Consider the following 19,024-nt stretch of genomic DNA (forward strand, 5'->3'; position numbering starts at 1 on the left):
CTCACATGTCCTGAGGAATATGAATGGACCTTTGGCCAAAGAAAGTTTTTGTTCAGCCAACAAGCTGGGTCCCTCTGAAAGCCTTAAAGTCGAATTTAATTGCTAGACTGATTTAAAGTGAGAGAGCTGTTAATGCTGCTGTTTTGGGATGGTTTTCAGAGGGTGTACACTAATTTCCAGGCTTAGTATTTTTCAAGACTGAGAAACTCATTTGCACTTTTGTAGTGGTTGATAGATTATGTCAACTTGAGAAGTTTAGAAGCTTAACTAAACTTGGCTCAGCAATTGGCTCAACAATTCTACACCCTAGGGTGTAGAGGAGCTACCCTAGGATGGATCATCACCTAGATGATATAAAAGGGAAATGAGGAAGGACAGAGGAACTTCCATTCCTTTTGGAGGAGCTCCAGTCTTCACCTTCAGCTTGGACTTTGTCTCCTGGTTTCTAGTGCAGACTCTCCGGCTTCCGCCTTGGATCCTTCAGCCTTCCATCACAGACTCATTGGCCCCCTGGTATGGACTTGCACAAAACTCTACAGTGAACTGCAGACCCTGGACTGATTCCTTTGGTCTTCAGTGTGCAGACAGCCTCCACACACTTCCTCATACAACTCTGTGGCCGACCACCATAAGCCATTCTTGTAATTTCTTATACATTTGTACAACTTGTGTTATACCTCTTTCTCTAGTAAAACCCTGACTGATACAACTTTACTAACTGCGAATTTGAAAGGCCTGAAGAAAATAAAGCTCAGTCCAGACAATCAAATTAATGGAAAAAGGGCATCAGTAACAAAATTGATGTCCCTAACAACATCCAGCACTGTCCCAGCTTCTCTGAAATCCTTTTTGAATCAATGCACTCATTGAATGAGCGAATGTTGGTGTTCTGCCCTTGACCTCCAGATACATTAAATTCAGTGTGAACTGGAATGGGTGACTTCGGACCTGTGACTGTTGCAATATCATACAGAAACCAATTCTGCGCTCGAGTGCCTTGGTGTTTTTCCTAAAACAACAAACTCTGAGTTGAAGTACCTCTTGTTTCTTCTCATTTTCATGTCCATTTATAGTTTCTGGCTCTTTTTCCCTGCTGAATGCACCATCCATCGTATCTCTAGTGGTTTTTTTTTTTTTTTTTTGTGTGTGTGTTTCTCAGAGGCTTTCGTAGTCATTATGACTGCAGACTGTTCTTCACTGACCAAGTGTTAGAAACATCGGTGTGTAATTGAGAAGAACCAGGCCCTTCTGTTCTCCTTTAACACAACTCTTCTGCCAATTCTGGTTTTTGTTTGTTTATTTTGTTTGGTTTTTTGGTCAACTCTATACAGGTAAATATTTTCTCTATGCCCCTAGAAAGCCTGCATTTTTTTCTAGTAATTCCTACTTGGTTTTGTTTATTTCTGAACATTGCAGTTAAATGTAGCCTAATTTTTTCATACTAGAAGTTAAATATTACATTTTTAACATCCAATGGTAATTGTGATTTAATGAGAGAAATAGCACAGTTTTGGTTAAAATCTTGTGTATAGGATCTGTATAATCCAATTTAACTTCTTAATCAAGATGGGTTCTACAAAGTGCAGCTATATCCACAATACCTTCTAGCAGGTATTAAGGGGCATTTTGAAAATGTTCTCAGGTAGACATTTAGTATTTTTGATATTTTCTTTTAAAATAAACTTATATAAATATTGTGAGTGTCTATGTTTTGGTCAAACAATGAAGCCATTCTGCTCTTGGCATTAATGTAATGGAAGGCTTCAAATAGCTTTCTGTATTTACCAGTAATCCACAAGGGATGCATTTAGGTTTATTTTGTACCAAGCCCACAGCATTTTGGCTGAGTTGCCGAAGTCAGGTGAATCTCCTTTATTGTTTACCTCGCTGTCTGTGCCAGGGAAGAGCGATCCAGCACCAAGGCAGCCTGGCAGCATAGAGCTGGCAAGTTTCCACATCCTACCTTTTAAAAGATGTGAACTTGGAACCCAGTCAAGAAAACAATGTGATTTAATGAATTGCAAAAATATTTATATTTTTATCTGTGTGCAGCATTTAACTAAGCTGCAAAGAGAACTCAAAGTCAATAGAAAGTTGAAACAAATGAATCTAAAAGTGCAGATTATATTTTCAGTCAGTGCACTGATATGTTTAGGTCCCTGCACAACAGCCTTTGCAATTTGTGCCCTGTGCAGCTGAAGCAGGGCACTTTTTAGAGAAAGTCCAGGTAGTTAGAGTAGAATGAGCTCTGATGACCCCTCTCTCCCTCTCTTCCTCCCTTCTTTCCTTCTCTCCTCGCTCCCCTGGTCCCGGGGACCAACACAGAACAGAGATGAAACTCAGGGAAATAGAACCAAACATTTCATTCAGTGTAATCAAATAGGCTCTTAATGATCACTTAGTATCTGCTGGTGAATGTATGTTGTGCTCTTATGTGCGAGATGATGGTATTTGTCAACCTGAAGTTGCCTACCGTGTGGTAGACTAGGAAGACAGACAGTAGAATGAAGTAGAATTTGCAGTCACCCAAGGACACAGAAGGCAAACAGGAAGAGATCGATGGGCCAGTCGCCAAAGTCCACAGTGAGTGGAGGGAAGGCCAGTAGTGAAGGTCAGTGATAAAGAAAATGATGCAAAAGGCCACTTCACACAGAGTTGTCAGACTCGGGAAGTAAAGTACTGAATGCGGCGTGGTGAGCTGTCGGCATGTCTACTTTCCTCACTAGACCTGAAGCCTCGAGGGTTTGGAATAGATCTGTGCATTCTTATTATCCACTTGTAGTCTTGACACACAGCAGGGCCTCAAGCAGTATTTATTGACTCATCACAAAAAAAAAAGAAAACTAGTTCCAATATTTAAGTAGGTTCTATAAGTTATTTCTTTCTGTGTAACAAATTATCCCCAAACTTAGAAGTTTACTCTAAAAGATGTATTATCTTAACATTTTCTTTGTTGAGGAATCTGGGTGCAACTTAGGTGGGTTCTCTGCCTCAAAGTCCTCCATGAGGTTGCACTCAAGGCATTGGGTGTGATGTCATCCGAAGACACTGATGGTGGAGGATCTCCATCCAGCCTCAGCCTCCGGATTGAGTCAGGATTCAGTTCCTGATGGAGCACTGGCTGCTGGTCAAGGGCCTCCCTCTATGCTTGTTATTGGATCCTTTCCTTAGGGCTGCTCATGACAGAGCCGCTGGCTTCCATCAGAGCAAATAAGCAAAACATCAGGAGAGAAAGAGAAGGTGAAACTTGTAATCTCTCTGTGACCCATTTTCAGAAATGACATTCCATCCCATCACTTTTGCTACTCTCTGCTAGAACTGAGCTGGCAGACCCAGGCAGGCAAGGGTCACTGGGAGTTATTTTAGAGGCTGTTACTAAAAATACAAAAAATGTTTTGGGCATTTACCACCTTTTAGACATTAACCTGTGTCACAGGTCACCACTGAATGTGTCTAGTGATATAGATACTTCACTGCCTACATGTGTTTTAAATAGTGCATTGCACTTCTATAAGAGGTGATCAAAAAATGCAGTACACAGCTTACTACAGTACACATTAGCAAGAATGATGAGATGAAATGTGTTCAAAGCTAGGAGACTATCTGAATATTTTGAGGGAAATTAGTGGCAATGTGTCTTTTTTACTGTAATAAATTTTTTTTAGCTAGTATTTTGTAATCACCCCTTGTTTATCAAGTTGTTATGGAAATTTCTGTCAAATGAAGACAGAATGATGTGTCCTCATCTACTTTATTCACTGGACCTGCCGCCATGCAACTTTCACTCTACCTCAAAATAAAACTGACCACAAAAGTCAAATATTTTGAATCAGTTCATGTTATCCAGGCAGTCATGACAGGGTAACTAAAGACACTCACCAAAAAAGGCTTCCAGGGCTGCTTCAGAAAGTGGCAAGAACAGAGGATGAGTGTAGTGAAAGCAAAGAGGAGTATTTTGTGGGAGATTAATGGTAATGTGTCTTGCTGTAAAAAATTAAATGTGCACTGCATTTTTTGATCACATTGATCGCTGTTCAACAAATACGTACTGACTGTGAATTGTGTCCAAATTTTACTTAAATGTTTCAGTGTAAAACAAGGGAATAGTGCTCTCTAGCAGATATAGCTTTTGTAAAATGTAAAACTTCTAGGATGGAGGCTGTCAATGAGATAGTTACTTGAGTCCTCCCATATATTAAAATGCAAGTATGTTCATCAGAGTATGTCTCAGAGTTGCTGTTTAGACAAATGTGTTCTATTTCTCACAACTCTTGACTAGTACAACCACCAAAACTCCTGTAAGAAAGTTCAGTAAGTTTTTTTTAGTTTCTATATTTAAAGGATTTCAGGCTTAGTGGAATCTTGTGATGTTGTAATTGAAGTGTCTTTGTAGTGAAAAACATGAGGATGAGATTTAACAACTGAAACTATATGAAAAGAACTAGAGCCCTTTTATGTTTGGTGCAGAAATGAAGCTGTTATGGTATTCTTAGACTATAAACTGACAGTCTAAAAGTGTGTAGTATTCTATATATGAGTTTTTATATACTGACTTGTCAATAAAAAGCTGTTCATGCTGTGTATGTTTCATACCCAACTTCATTGATTCATCTAAAGACCATATGTATTAGAAAAGTTATTGGAAAGTTTTGTACCTCCCGATAACCAGATTTTCCTTATTGAAGCAGAAATACTTCTGTGTATCTCATCACAGCAATGAGTCAAGAAAACTTCAATTTACCAGAACTGTCAGTCTTCTGGGTGCTTACTTCTCCACTCTACTTTTAGGGGAAGGAGATCAAAAGGAGAATCAGATATCAGGATTTTCAAAAAAACTAATACTAATCTCTCCAGTTTTTCTGCTGGCAAATGGTTACATATCCCTTCTGCTTCCAGTTCAGTGTGATGAGCAAATCCCACTGCCTAGCCTGAAGTCAGTGGAGTAGACAAGCACTATCTTTTCACTGAGAGAGGCAGAAAATATTTTGAGCAATAATACAGCCATCCACATAAGTGTATTGATTCCATATTGTCACTGGCAATTTTAAATGGTCAGCCAGTCCATTGGAGTGGACACTGTCCAGCCTGGCGTCACTGTTGAAGTTCAGAACTGACTCAGTTTCTCCTGGAATCTTAATAAGAATTTTCCTGTCTTTTAGATACATGGGTCTGTGATGCCTACTGATGCAGTATTCAGTAATGTCTTTGTGGCAAGAACCTTGATCACATCCCTTGTATTAGAAGCAGGAATAACATTTATGAATTGTTATTAATGTGGTTCAGTGCTCTCATGGGTGCTTTAGTTAATCTACCTGGTAACCAGGTAAAGTAGAAAAGATTATTTTCATATTATTTGTGAACAAATTGATCTAGAAAGCATATAAAAAAACTCACAGCCAGGAAGGGGTGAGGCTGAGATATGCAGAGTCTTCACCCCAATGTTCTGACAAATTAGGTCAGGAAGACAGTGATTACCTTTTGGAAACTCTATACCAAAGAGGAATTTTTGCTATAAGTTAACCAGAAAATGAAATGACCACATTCCTCACAGACTTCTGAATGGCCCTAAGTTGCTCACAAAAGATATTACAAATATTTATTTTGAGGTGTATTAGGAAGATATCCTTTCTCTGAAGCCTAGAGAAGTATTTGTTTCTTCTTGCAAAGAGCACTCAGGGACATTCTGTTTGCTGAGGGAGCACAGAGAGCCCACTCCTTAAAAGAATAATTGTTCAGAGCTGATGGTAGAGGAGGAAGCAGGGAAGTGGCTTTAGAGCTAAGGCTCCCAAGGCACAGCTACAGAACACTTAAAGAAACTGGGGTTTAGGTTTCCCAGGGAAAGGTGAATAGGCAGGAGAAAAGGTAGAAATGACTTTGGATATGTCATTTGAGGTGGGCAAAAATGAGCTACAACAAAAGTAGTCGTTAGTTGTGAGTCTTTGTGAGGGAACTCGGAGAAGAGGGTCAGCCTTTGCATAAAGAATTCCACACTTTATTTGACTGCTGTCTATATGGGTTAGGAGCACAGTGCTTTATAATGTGAGAGGAGAGGCAGGATGGCACTTAAGCTAGGCAAGGCTCAGCCCAGGCAAATTGAATGAAGGAATCAGTGCTGCTTTAGCAAATGTGTGCTTCCTGATGTGGTGCAGGGTGAATAGCACAGTCTGGAGCCACACATGTCCCACCTCATGTCCTTGCCTGCCATTTGACCTCTATATGACCTTGGGCAAACATCTCAGCTTCTTGGACCTCTGGTTCCCATCTGAAAACAAGCCCAATGTTAATGATTTTTGTAGGAATTAAATAAATTATAGACTTAGATATACATATATGTATCTATAGCTAGAAGCACATACCTATAGTGATAGCGACATCCGTCTGTATTTATATCTGCATCTTTCTCTCTATCTCCCTCTTTCCCTTCTAAGAGGTTCTCTGTACTCTCTCCTCCTGCATTCATTGTTATCTAAGTTAACCAATATTTGTTGTGTTTGTTTCATGCCAGTATTGTGCTAGTTTCTGTAGATGATGAAAATGTAGCTGAGACCCAAAACTGTCCCTAGGAAGGAAGAACTGGACATAGAGACCACATGGTGCTAGGCATTACATGGTTCTAGGAAATCATCAGGGGCTGCTGGACTTGGAGTTGATGATGTGACATGACCTGTGATTGAATCCTGTAATTCATTTTGCACATGAGCATTGGAGAAATGCATTGCAAGGACAGGAGTTATCTTGCTGTTCATTAAAGGACACTTGGTTCTTTTCAAACAGGCCCAGTTTATTTTGAAGTCCCTCTGAGAACTTACACGTATTCCATGTTTGTTTCATCTCCCTGGCTGGTCCACTCCTTCCTCCTTTCTGTTCCCCATCTTCCTTCTCTTGTCCTGCTGCTACCCCTGTTTCCTTCTCTTATTCATTGATTAGGAATTTATGTAGTACCTACTAATTGCTAGGTACCACCCCAAGTATTGGAGATATAGCAGTTAGCAAAAGAAAGGATCTGTTCTCATGGAGATTATAGTACTGTGTATTGAGGAAGATAGACAACAGATGAGGAAACAAAAAATCTGTAGTATGAGAGTTGCAAAAGTGTTAGAAATAAAAGGCAGAGTAAAGAGATGAGGAGTGACAGGGATGGAGGGGTGGGTATTATCCTAGTTGATATCAAAGAAGGCCTCTTTAGTGATGTGACATGGAGGGAGCAGCTGAAGCTGGAAATCCTTCAGTCCTGAGATAAACATCTCGCCTGAGACAATTCCAGTCATTAGTCACTAGGCAACCCTGTGTCTCATAATACTAACCTTGTCAAAAGTATAAATAAACACCCCTACTGTTGTTGTGCAGTTTCTCTTCTCCAATCAAGAGAAAGAGGGCTCTGCCTGACCTCAGCTTTGTCTCTTGTCTTTATTTTGTTCATCCCCTTTCCATTTTTCCCAGGGACCATCAAGAGCTGTGTGGGTAGCGGCAGTGACATTTGAGCACAGACCCAAACTCAATAAGGGGACCAGATGTTCATATACCTGAGAGAATTCTAGAAAAATGCAACAATGAAGGCAAAGACCCTGAGGTAAGGACAGTACAGACCAAGAGGAGGACAAGCATGGCTGGGGTGGAGGGAGAAGAGCAGAGACGAGAAGGAGTGGAGATCAGAGAAAGGAGAGGGTAGCATCTGGGGCAAATCAGGAAGGGCCTTGAAGGCTGTGGTAGAACCCTGTATTTTATTTGGTGTATGTTTGGGAGGATTTTGAATGAAGAAGTGGCATGATCTGCTATCAAAAGAATAAGACAGAGAAGAGAAACAGAGCAATTGTTGATTAAGGGACTTGTTAGGAGGCCATGACAATAGTTTTGGTGAGAGGAAATGGGTTTGCCTGGGGTGGTTCTTTGATTTTGCATATAGTACAAAGTATAGCCAAGATATGCTGATGAATTGCATGTAGTGTAAGAGGAGGGGTCAAGCTGCAGGGTGATCCAGGATTTATGGGCTGACTCACAGAATGGAATTGCCAATTATGGAAGGTAGAGGGAATAGATTAAAAGAAATAGGGAATCAAGATTTCAGAATGAGATGTTTTAAGTTGGACATTGAGGTGCATATGGACTGAGAAGAGAGATTTGACATAAAGATAAAATTTTAAGGTGTCAGCTTACCATATAGATGACGATAAAAACAATACAATAAGATGAAATCACATTACAGTAAAGAGAGATAAATAAAAGTGGTCCCAGGCAGAGACTGGGGCGTTGCAAATAAAAAGTTTCCAGGATGAAAGGAATCAGTAAACAAGACTGAGGTAGATGTTGGAAGAACATTCTTTTAAGGTTTACTATATTTTTTGCTTGACCTCCAGTGATTTCAAGTCTGTTCTATATGCTTTGTTGTTTGTTTGAAGTGGAATGTTAAAAATGGTTCATATCTACCCATCTTTAAAAGATAAAGAAGATATTGTTCCTATCTTTCAGCATGTACAACAATAAAGTCAAAATAGCTTAAAATCTAAAACTATGAAACTATTAGAAGAAAACAGGGGAAATGCTTCAGGGCATTGAATGAACAAGGTTCTTTTGGAGAAGACACTAGAAGCACAGAACATAAGCAAAAATACATAAAAATTGGAGGTTATATATCATACTGAAAAGTTTCTTCTTAATGTAGGAAATAATCAAATTAAAATCACAGTGAGTATTCCCTCACTGCAGTTAGAATGGCTATTATTATAAAGACAGAAGCTAAAAGAAGCTGATCGAGGATATGGAGAAAGGAGATGCCTTGTACACTGTCGCTGGGAATTTAAACTGCTACAGCCATTATGGAAAATAGTACAGAGATTTAGAAAAAATTAAAAATAGAGCTTTCATGTGGCTTAGCTTTCATATGATCATACTTCTGCATATATATAGCCAAAGGAAAGGAAACCTATATGTCAAAGAGAAATCTGTACTGTCATGTTTATTGTAGCACTATTCATAGTATCTGAGAAACAGAAATAGCCCAAGTACCCATCAACTAATGAATGGATAAAGCAAATGTAGTAGATATACACAATGAAATAATATTAAGCTATAAAAAGACAAAATCCTGTTCCATGTGATGACATGGGTGGGTCTGGTAGACATTATATTAAGTTACATATACCAAGCTCAGAAAGACAAGACATATACTAAGTGACCTCACTCATGGAATCATGTAGAATCTGAGATCATTGATCTCATAGAAATTAAGAGTACAACGGTAGTGGGGAGGAGGAATGGGGGACAGGTGTGGGCCAATGGGTATTAAGCTACCATGAGGATTAGTGAAATAAGTCCATCCAAGGTTGTATTGCACAATAGAATAGTTATAGATGATGCTAATGTATTGTTTCCAAAAAAGCTGAAGAAAGGATTTTGAGTGTTTTCACCACAAAGAAATAATAAATGTTTGAGAAGACAGATATGTTTATCCCATTTTAACATTACAGAATGTCTACCTGCATTGAGACATCATATTGTCTGCCATAAATATGCAGTTAAAAATGTCCAAATGTCTCTGCCTTCATCGTTTTGTGACAGAAAGTCAACAGTCATTTGAAACATTGCTTACATACATGCAATGTGCAATGCATGCTTTATTCCAGTGACACTTTTAAAATATGTCTGTAAATCCTTTCATTCTCCTTAGCTGAAAACTTGGAACCAGAAGTCTCCACCTTTTGAATCTGGTTCACATTTAGAGGCTAGATCGAGTACGAGGAAAGTGATGGTATGTGACTTCCAAGCTAGTTTATAAAAATGTGGCTCAGAGCTGGGGATTTAGCTGTAGGGGACTTGCTTAGCATGTGCAAGGCCCTGGGTTCCATTCCCAGCATTTTGAACACCAAAAGGAGCTTGCTTCTGTTTCTCTCTTTAAGCTTCACTCTTTTGTCCCAAGAGGCACTGACTGCTAGGTATAGGAGGGACTCATCTTGTAAGTAGATTCTGAAGCCACACCATATCTGGCTTCAGGTGACAGCTATCTTGGCTGATATTTGACTATAATGTCATGAAAGCCTTGGGCCATCATCTAAGCTGCCCTTAAATTCCTTCCCACAGACATTGTGAGGGATAAGAAGTGTTTATTATTTTTTAAAAAACAATGGATTTTGGAATACTTTGTTATGCAGCAATGGATGACTAGTACATTTCCTAGCACAAATGTCAATGTGTGTTATCTTCTCTCTAGCTCTCTAATATTCCCTTCACTTTTTCTGTGCAAAAGAAGAAAGTCATAAAATTCAAGGTGCACCCCAGCTGAGAAAAAAATCTAGAGGAAGGAACTAGTCATTTACGATTAAACTAATCTCTTCTAAAACACTATTTTATTGAATGAATTTGTTTCCCCAGGTTTCTGGAAGGCCAGTCTGTGCCTATTCATCTTTGCATCTTCCTCACTTGGTATACTGCATAACAGCGAACACATACCGTTCACTGTTTGTGGAAATAAATTGAACTGAACAGAAATTCTTGTTGAAGTAAATGATCTGGAAATGGAAGTGAAAAGTCATGGCAGAAAATTTGTCTCAAACATTTATATTGTTCATTGACTAGCGCCAGTTTTCAAGCCCCATCAACCTATCACCAACAAACAAACAACCCTCCCAGTCCTAAATGTATATCTGCTGATGAGTGGTAGACCATACGGATTTCTTAATTTCTACCAATACAGCACATGTTCAAATGTTTCCAGAGACTCAGGAAACAATCTACATTGAGAAGTGTTTTACTACACTTAGGTTGTGAGCTATCCTCAGGGTATTGGAACAAAGCCCCCAAACTCAAACTGTTGGTGCAGATAATAAACTACATAGACATCAAGAAATCTCAACAGGGGCTGGGGATTTAGCTCAGCGGCAAAGTGCCTGCCTGGCAAGCGCAAGGTTGTGAGTTCAATTCCTGGTACTGGAAGAAAAACAAAACAAAACAAAAACAAACAAACAAACAAAAGACAAGAAATCTCCAAAAGTCTTTTTTTTTTTTTTTCCTGCAGAAAAGCTCACGTATGAGGTAGCAGTCATGCAGGACAGGGAGGTTTGCCTCTTTTCTCTCTAACAAGCAGCTGACCTTTAAATTCATTGGCTGAATGTGAAATCTTACAGTCTGTCCTGGTTGACTAACTCAAGTTTCGGGAGGAGTTGGCATTGGTAAATTAGAGAGAGTGGGCAGGCGGTTTGGAATATCAAGTCCTAGGTTCTTATTTTGGAAACCGGCTGTGTTTTGGGAAAAGATACATAGTCATCATTTCTTGGAGCTCAGTATATTAACGGCGGGGGGCGGGGGGCGGGAGCGGGAAGGGAGTGAGTAGACGGCCAGGTCATTTAAATCCAAAATGGAGCTGCTTTGCCCTTGTGCTTTAACAGCAAAGACAAAGCCTATTTTTTCTCACAAAGTGTTGAATTGGGCAGATCATGTACGGAGGGCTAGCGATCACTTTTCCTCCTTGTCCAGTAGAGACTGAAGGTGTTTCAGTAGAGCTGAGTTTCAAGGCACAGTGAGTCTGAGGCTCACTCTGTGGATGAACAGTTCTGCTCTTCTTTGGGAGGCTGATGTATTGAGGGTGTGTCCCAACGGTTTGGAGCATAGGGCAGGCTTCCTAGGCACGGACTCTTTATCAGCTTTGTGACCTTTGGTTGCATCTTGCCTTAGTTTCCTAATTTGGAAAATACAGAAACTAATTGAAGGTTAAATGTGTTAATACATGGAAACTGCCTGGCATACAGCAAACGCTGATACAAATCAGCTCCTATTGCCTTCTGTGCTTACCATAAACCCTGTCATGTTGTAGGTGATTTAATGGATAAATTATTGAGTGAATAACTGATAATAATGCTAATATGTGAATAGTCACTCTTTTAAACTTTTCAGTCTATGATCACAAAAGTTTTAAAAACTATTATTCTACTAGTCTGACTAATTTTACAATATATCGCTTCCTTGTGGTATTTTCATACGTGCATATAACATGTCTTGATCTTTGTTCATTCATGTTTAGAAATTCTCTTAGGATCAAAAAGAGGGAGTTGGATGTGCACATCGAGAAAAGACTTGTAACACTGGCACATGATGACACTGAGCTGGGGCCTATAAAATCGTACCCTTGGGGTAAGAGGCGCTTGGACTTTTCACTGCCACCCTTCATAAACGCGGACATGGCAGCAAAGCGTCAAATTCAGAGGAGCACCGTCTGGTAGGAGTCATGCATCTGTTGAAGGGAGTTCCTTCTAACTTGCAAAAGGGCGAAGCTGGCCTGCCCGGCTGCGGGCAGCACTCAGGGAGAGGCACTGGGTCTCACACGCCTTCACGTCCCTAGCTCCTGGCACTGTGCCTGGCACATAGCGCAGAGCGAGAGACTGTTCTAAAGGAACGAAGTGTTCGGTAATCAAGGCGACTGGGAAACATTGGTGTCAAAACCTTGTACTGGGGCCTCAGCCTCCACGTGCACGGACTGGCTGCGCGGGCACCCCCTCCTCCTCCAACTCCCCACTCCAGGGAGCAAAAAAAAGTGGCCCGGTGCACCCTTCTGTCTGAACCGCCTCCTTCTCCGTTGCAAGAAGGAGCCTGTGACCCTGACCGGCCTTCCCGTCCCTCATGGGGCTCGGGGATCGAGTCTCCCACGGGGTCCCAGGCAGGGCAGGGCTCGGGCGCGCAGCCCTTCGGGCCGAGTGTGGTGTCTCCAGGGACAGCGGCAGCCCCGACCTCCCCGATGCGGCCCCGGCCCCCGCCGGCTGCTGCGCGACCTGGGGCGGTGGATGGCGAGGGCGTGGCGGCAGGCGGGAGGGTGAGAGGAGCTGGGCCGGGCGCGCGTGCACGGTGCACTGTCCTCATCTTGGTCCTCTCTGGGTCCTCCCCTGGGTCCACATCACAGTGCCCGCCACGTAGTCCAGATCCGGTAATGGCACGGCCCTCCCCAGTTGTCCCCAGGCAGGGAGCACTGGACCCGGCAGCTGCGATCGCTGACCTCCGGTCCCAGGCTGGCGCCCTCCCGGTGTAGACGCCCTAACTGCCCAGGGACACTGGCCGGGAAGGGACTCCAGGGATGGATGAGGTCAGCAGAGCCGGCCTAGGCAGCAGCGGTCCCTCCCCTACCTGTTGTGTTTTTCTCAGGTACAGAGGGGAGGGAGAGGACGGCAAAGGGAAGGAAAAGGGTTTAAACCCTGCGTGGCGGAGCAGAACTAGCAGGAGGATCACCCGGAGTGAAGTTGGGCGTCATGGCCATGTTCACAAGGAAGTTGGGCTACATAGTGAGTTCAAACCCAGCCTGAACTATCCAGAGCCAGACCCTGTCTCAAAAAACAGCAAGTAACTAACTAACTAAAGGATCCGGACGTCGTATGTATATGTACCAGTTCCCCATGATGAAGATATTTATTATGAATTGCAAACATATAATAATAAAAAAATTTAAAGAAGTTCCTTGTAGGAAACTCTTACTGTCTGTTTGCACGAAGTATGGGGCAGGAGATTTCAATATGAAAATTCTTTCCCGGGATCGATGGAACGAGTCCACCAGCATTTCTTTCTTTGCATCCTGCAAATTCCGCTTATTTTTCCCCATGGTAAGAATGTAGAAAACTGGAAATAATACAGTATTTTGTAAAATTGTTGCCTTTGAATGTTAGGCAGGTTAGGACCGAGTGTCAAACAGGGACGTATACACAGATATTTTACTTTATTTTATTTTTTGTTTTCCAGTACCAGGAATCGAACTCAGGACGTTGCGCTTGCCAGGCAGGTGCTGTGCCGCTGAGCTAAATTCCCAGCCCCTACACAGATATTTTAGATGAGTTTTTACATTAAAGAATTCTAACTTAGGTTTGAAAGAACAAAATGAACAGTAGCAACTCAGGCTTTAAAATGTTGCTTCCTATGAATACCTGTAAGGGAGACTGGATTTGGGAAATCCTCTCTCTCCAGCACTAAATGCTAATTAAATTAACCAGTATGTTAAAACTGATTTCACCATCAGTAAATTGCCTGTTTTAAGAACCTCCACAGAATACCTGCATTGTTTCTGAGTTTGAGAAGGGCAATATGGTGGTATAGCTAATTTTACCCATGTTCACAATTTGAATCGACAAGGGTATGTTACATCCCATTCAGCCAGATTGAAGAAACACCTGGTTTTCATCCAGGTCTACGCAGTGCTAACGGAGCAGCTGGACAGCAGAACCACCTGATTAGACACCTGGACGCTGTTGCTGCACCAGAACACCAAGCCAAAGGGCTGAGGCCAGGTGGGGCCATCTCTCTGCGCTGCTAACCTGGGGTATGCGGCTGCGCTGCTGTGCCTCGCTGGGCTCATATTTAAATTCAGTGAAGACATCACCCTGAACAAGCTCTGGGTGCTTTAAACTACATTCTAACAAGTTATGGTACCAGCAGTAGCTTTTAAGCAAGTATTGTATTGGGGATGGGAAGAAAGTAGGGAACGAAATTCCAAACAGCTGAGGGTTCAGATACCAGCGTTACAGGCTCTAACATTTGGTGGCCCTACAACTTTGGGAGTGTTAACTCATAAGTTTGACTTTGCTTATTCATCTGTACAGTGGAGATAATAATCTCATAGGGTTGTTGGAAGGATTATTATATGAGGCAATACTACATAAAGTGTCTCGGAGATAGGCAGTATTTATTTGCTCTCCTTTCTTGCCCATTTTCTATCAAGATGGTTTTATTCTTAATTGATGTGTAGATTAATTGATTATATGGTATTAATTTGTAGGTTTAATTGATTTGTAGATATAATATGAACACTTTATATACTATGGATATATATATATATGGTATATAGCATATGGATATAGTACCTCTCCTTTTTTATAAAATATATGTACACATTTTAAAATAAGCAAATTATTCCTAGGTAGGATAAGAAACTTACTGCTCATAAATAAAACTAGTGACAGACTTCGCCCAATATTTAAAATATTTAAAACATTAAAAAATTGCCAGTAAACAGAGAAGCATAGACTAGGATAAAATATCTGCAACATTTATACAGGCAAAGGTAATATCCATACTATATAGAGTATCTATATTATATCTACAAATGAATTAAATCTACAAATCAATTATAATATAATCAATTAATCTACACATCAATTAAGAATAAAACCATCTGGATAGAAAATGGGCAAAGGGTAAAACATGATTTAGAAAAGAAAAAGTAAAAGTGGATTAAAGTGGGAGAAAAGACTAAAATTTAGTTATCAGTGAATATTATTTAAAAAATTCTAAGGATGTGGTAGATCTTTTAAAATTCCTTTTTATGGTACATTTTAGATACACATAATGACAACATTCATCATAGTGAATTTGTACCTGTATGTGATATATTTCTGTTCTTCATTCTTTTCCTATTTCCACTCACTTTCCTTTAATCCATCTTCCACTCCTTATTTACAAAGCTTTGTCTCCGTTTTCTCCTTCTGTTCTCTTTTTTTCTTGTCCTCTCATTCCTTTCCCCCTTTTACCTCCCTTGCTTTTCTTCTTATCTGAAAATTTTCTTATCATTTCCTAATATCAATTATTCATGCGCATCCAATTTATTTCACTTAAGCGTATGGTCTCAAGGTGCATCCATTTAGCTAGAAATGTCTCAGGCTTATCCTTTATGGCAGACTAACACACCATTGTATAAAAGATCACATCTTTATCCATTTGTCCATTGATGAGCATTTGGGCTCTTTCCAAGATTTAGCTATTACAAACTGTGTTGCCATAAACATGGGCGTGCTTATATCACTGTTGTATGATGGTTTTAATTTTTCAGAAAGATACCAAAGAGGGGAATAACTGTATCAAATGAACCTTTTAGTTTAATTTTTTTAAGGAATCTCCACACTGATTCCTACAGTGGTTGCATCAATCTATACTCACACCAACAGTGGAGAAAGGCTCCTTTCCCCCCACAACCTCCCCAACATTTGTTATTGGATGATTTCTTGATAATAGCCATTCTTTCTGCATCTCATGTATTCATATATTTCTACTTCTATTTCTATTTCTACTGCACCATTTCTACTTCTATTTCTACTTCTATTGCACCATTTCTACTTCTATTGCACCATTTCTACTTCTTCATCTGAGAAGTGTGTGTTCATCTCAGATACCTATTTTTGTATTGGGCCTTTAAATTTGGGGGTCTGATTTCTTTGAGTTCTTTATATATTCTAGATATTAGTCCTTTGTCTGAGGAGCAGCTGGCAAATTTTCTTCCCACACTGTGGGTTGTCTCTTCACTCTTTTGGTGGTTGCTCTTATTATGTTTCTCTTATCTCTATTAAAAACCCAAAAAGTTTTTAATTAGATGAGATCCTGGTTGCTGATTCTTTGTAATACTTACTGTGGGCTCGGGGTTTTGTTCATAAAGTCTTTGTATACACCAATGTCTTCAAGAGTTGTACCTATTCTATCTTACAGCAGATTTCATGTTTCTGTTTTAATATTTAGATCTTTGATCAATTTGAAATTTAGTTTAGTGCATAATGAAATGTATGGGTCCAGTTGTAATCTTTGGCATGTGGAAAGCCAGTTTTTCCAACACTGTTTATTAAAGAGGCTATCTTTCCTCCAGTGAAGGTGTTTGGCTCCTTTATCAAAGATAAGATGGATTAGTGTGTCTGGAGTTGTTTCTACATCTTATAATCTGTTACACTGATTATGAGTCTTGTTTTTTGCTAGTACCATTCTGATTTTATCACAGTAGCTTTATAGTATAATTTCAAGTCAGGGATTGTGATGCCTCCTGCCTTGCCTTTGTTGCCCAGGATTGCTTTTGCTATTCTAGGTCTTGTCTGGTTCCAAATGAATTTTAGGACTATTTTCTTGAATTCTGTGAGATATGCTATTGCTATTTTGATTGCTATTGCATTAAATCTGTATAAAAATTTGGAAGTATGGCCATTTTCTCTATACTGGTTCTTCCTACTCAAGAACAAGGGATAACTTTCCATTTTCTGATATTCTCTTCAATTTCCTTTTACAGAGTACTGAAGTTTTCAATGTAAAGATATTTTACTTCCTTTATTATATTGATTCCTAGCTATTTTATTTTTTTGGATGCTATTTTGAAAGGTATAGTTTCTCTAATTTCTGTCTCAGTGAATTCATTATCTGTGTACAGGAATGCTATTGATTTTGAGTGTGGACTTTATATCTAGCTGCTCAACTGAATTTGGTTATTAAATATTTTGGTTATAGAAATTTTTTTGGTGGAGTCTTTGGAGTTTTCCGTGTAGAGTATCAAGTCATCTGCAAATAATGATGACTTCTTTCTTTCTTATCCTTATTCTATTTATTTCCTTCTCTGTCTAATTGCTCTGGCTAATCTTTCCAGAACTATATTGAGTAAGAGTGGTGGCAGTGTACATACTCTATTTGTTTCTGATTTTAAGTGTAAGTTTTCAGCTTTTGTCAGTTTAATATGATGTTGGCTGTTGGTTTGTAATAGATAGCTTTTGTCATATTGAGATAAAGACCATCTATTGCAATTTTCTGTAGCTTTATTTTTTCATCATGAATGGGTGTTGAACTTTGTCAAATGCTTTCTCTGCATGTATTGAGATGACCATATGGTTTTGTCCTTGCCTCTGTTAATGTGGTGTATTCCATTTATGGATTCTTGGGATGAATCTTAACTTGTCTCATGATGTGCAGTAGTCTCATGATTTGCTGTATTCTGTTTGCCAGTATTTTGTTGAGGACTTTTGTGTCTATGTTCATTAGGGAGACTGGCCTGTAGTCTCTTTTGTGGTTGGGTCCTTCTCTGGTCTTGGTATTAGGGTAATACTTGCTTCCAGGAATGACCTGGGGAATATTAATTATCTTTCCATTTCATTAAAGAGTTTGAGAAGTAGCAGCATTACATCTTCTCTAAATTTCTTGTATAATTCAGCAGTGTATCTGTCAAGGCCTGGGCTTTTCTTTGTCGGTAGGATTTTAATTACATCCTCAATTTTATTGACTGATATTGGTTTATTTAGAATTCATATATCTTCTTGATTCAGCTTTGGAAATTCATATGTATTTGAGAATCTGTCCATTTCTTCTGTGCTTTTCATCTTATTATAATACAGATTCTCAAAATGACTACTGATGATTTTTTGGGATTTCTGCAGGATCTGTTGTGATTTCTGTTGTGTACTCTTTTTATTCCTAACTGCATGAATTTGAATCGTTTCTTTCCTTTTTTATAAAGTTGGCTAAGGGTTTGTCAGTTTTATTTAATCTTTCAAATAACCAACTTTTTGATGCATTGATTCTTTGTATTTGTTTAATCCCAAATGCAGTAATTTCTGATCTGCTCTTTATAATTTCCTCCCTCAAATGAGATTTGGGCTTGTCTTGCACTTCTTTTTCTAGAAGCTTGAGGTTCAGCATTAGGTTGCTTATTTGAGCTCACTCTGTTTTTCTGTTATGGGAATTCATCACTATACATTTCCCTTGTAGGACTGCTTTCATTGTGTTCCATAAGTTCCATTATGTTGTATTTGCATTATTGTTTAATTGTAGAAACTATCTAATTTCTTTAATTTCATCTGTGACCCATTAGTTGTTCAGAAGGGTGTTGTTAGTTTTCCATGTGTTTCTGAAGTTTTTGTTGTTTCTTTTGCCATTGATTTCCAATTTCATTGCATTATGGCTTGATAATACACATAAATAATTTCAGTTCCTTTGCACTTACTTAAACATGTTTTATGAGCTAATATGTGGACTATTTTGGAGAATGTCCCATGTGCAGAAGAATGTATATTCTGATGTTGAGGGGTGGGGTACTCTGCAGAGATCTACTAAGTCCATTTGTTAAAAAGTTTGGTTCAGTTCTGATATTTCTTTGTGGATTTTTTTTATGTAGTTCTTATGTCTATTTGTGACAGTGAGGTATTGTGATCTCCCATTATAATTGTATTAGTGCTTATTTTATTTTTCAGTCCATTAATATTTGTTTTATGTAGTTGGGTGCACTGATATTTGTTGCATATATATTTATGATTGTTATCTCTTT

This window comes from Chinchilla lanigera, unplaced genomic scaffold, assembly GCF_000276665.1.
Source record: "Chinchilla lanigera isolate Chin_1 unplaced genomic scaffold, ChiLan1.0 scaffold00016, whole genome shotgun sequence".
NCBI classification, from domain to species: Eukaryota; Metazoa; Chordata; class Mammalia; order Rodentia; family Chinchillidae; genus Chinchilla; species Chinchilla lanigera.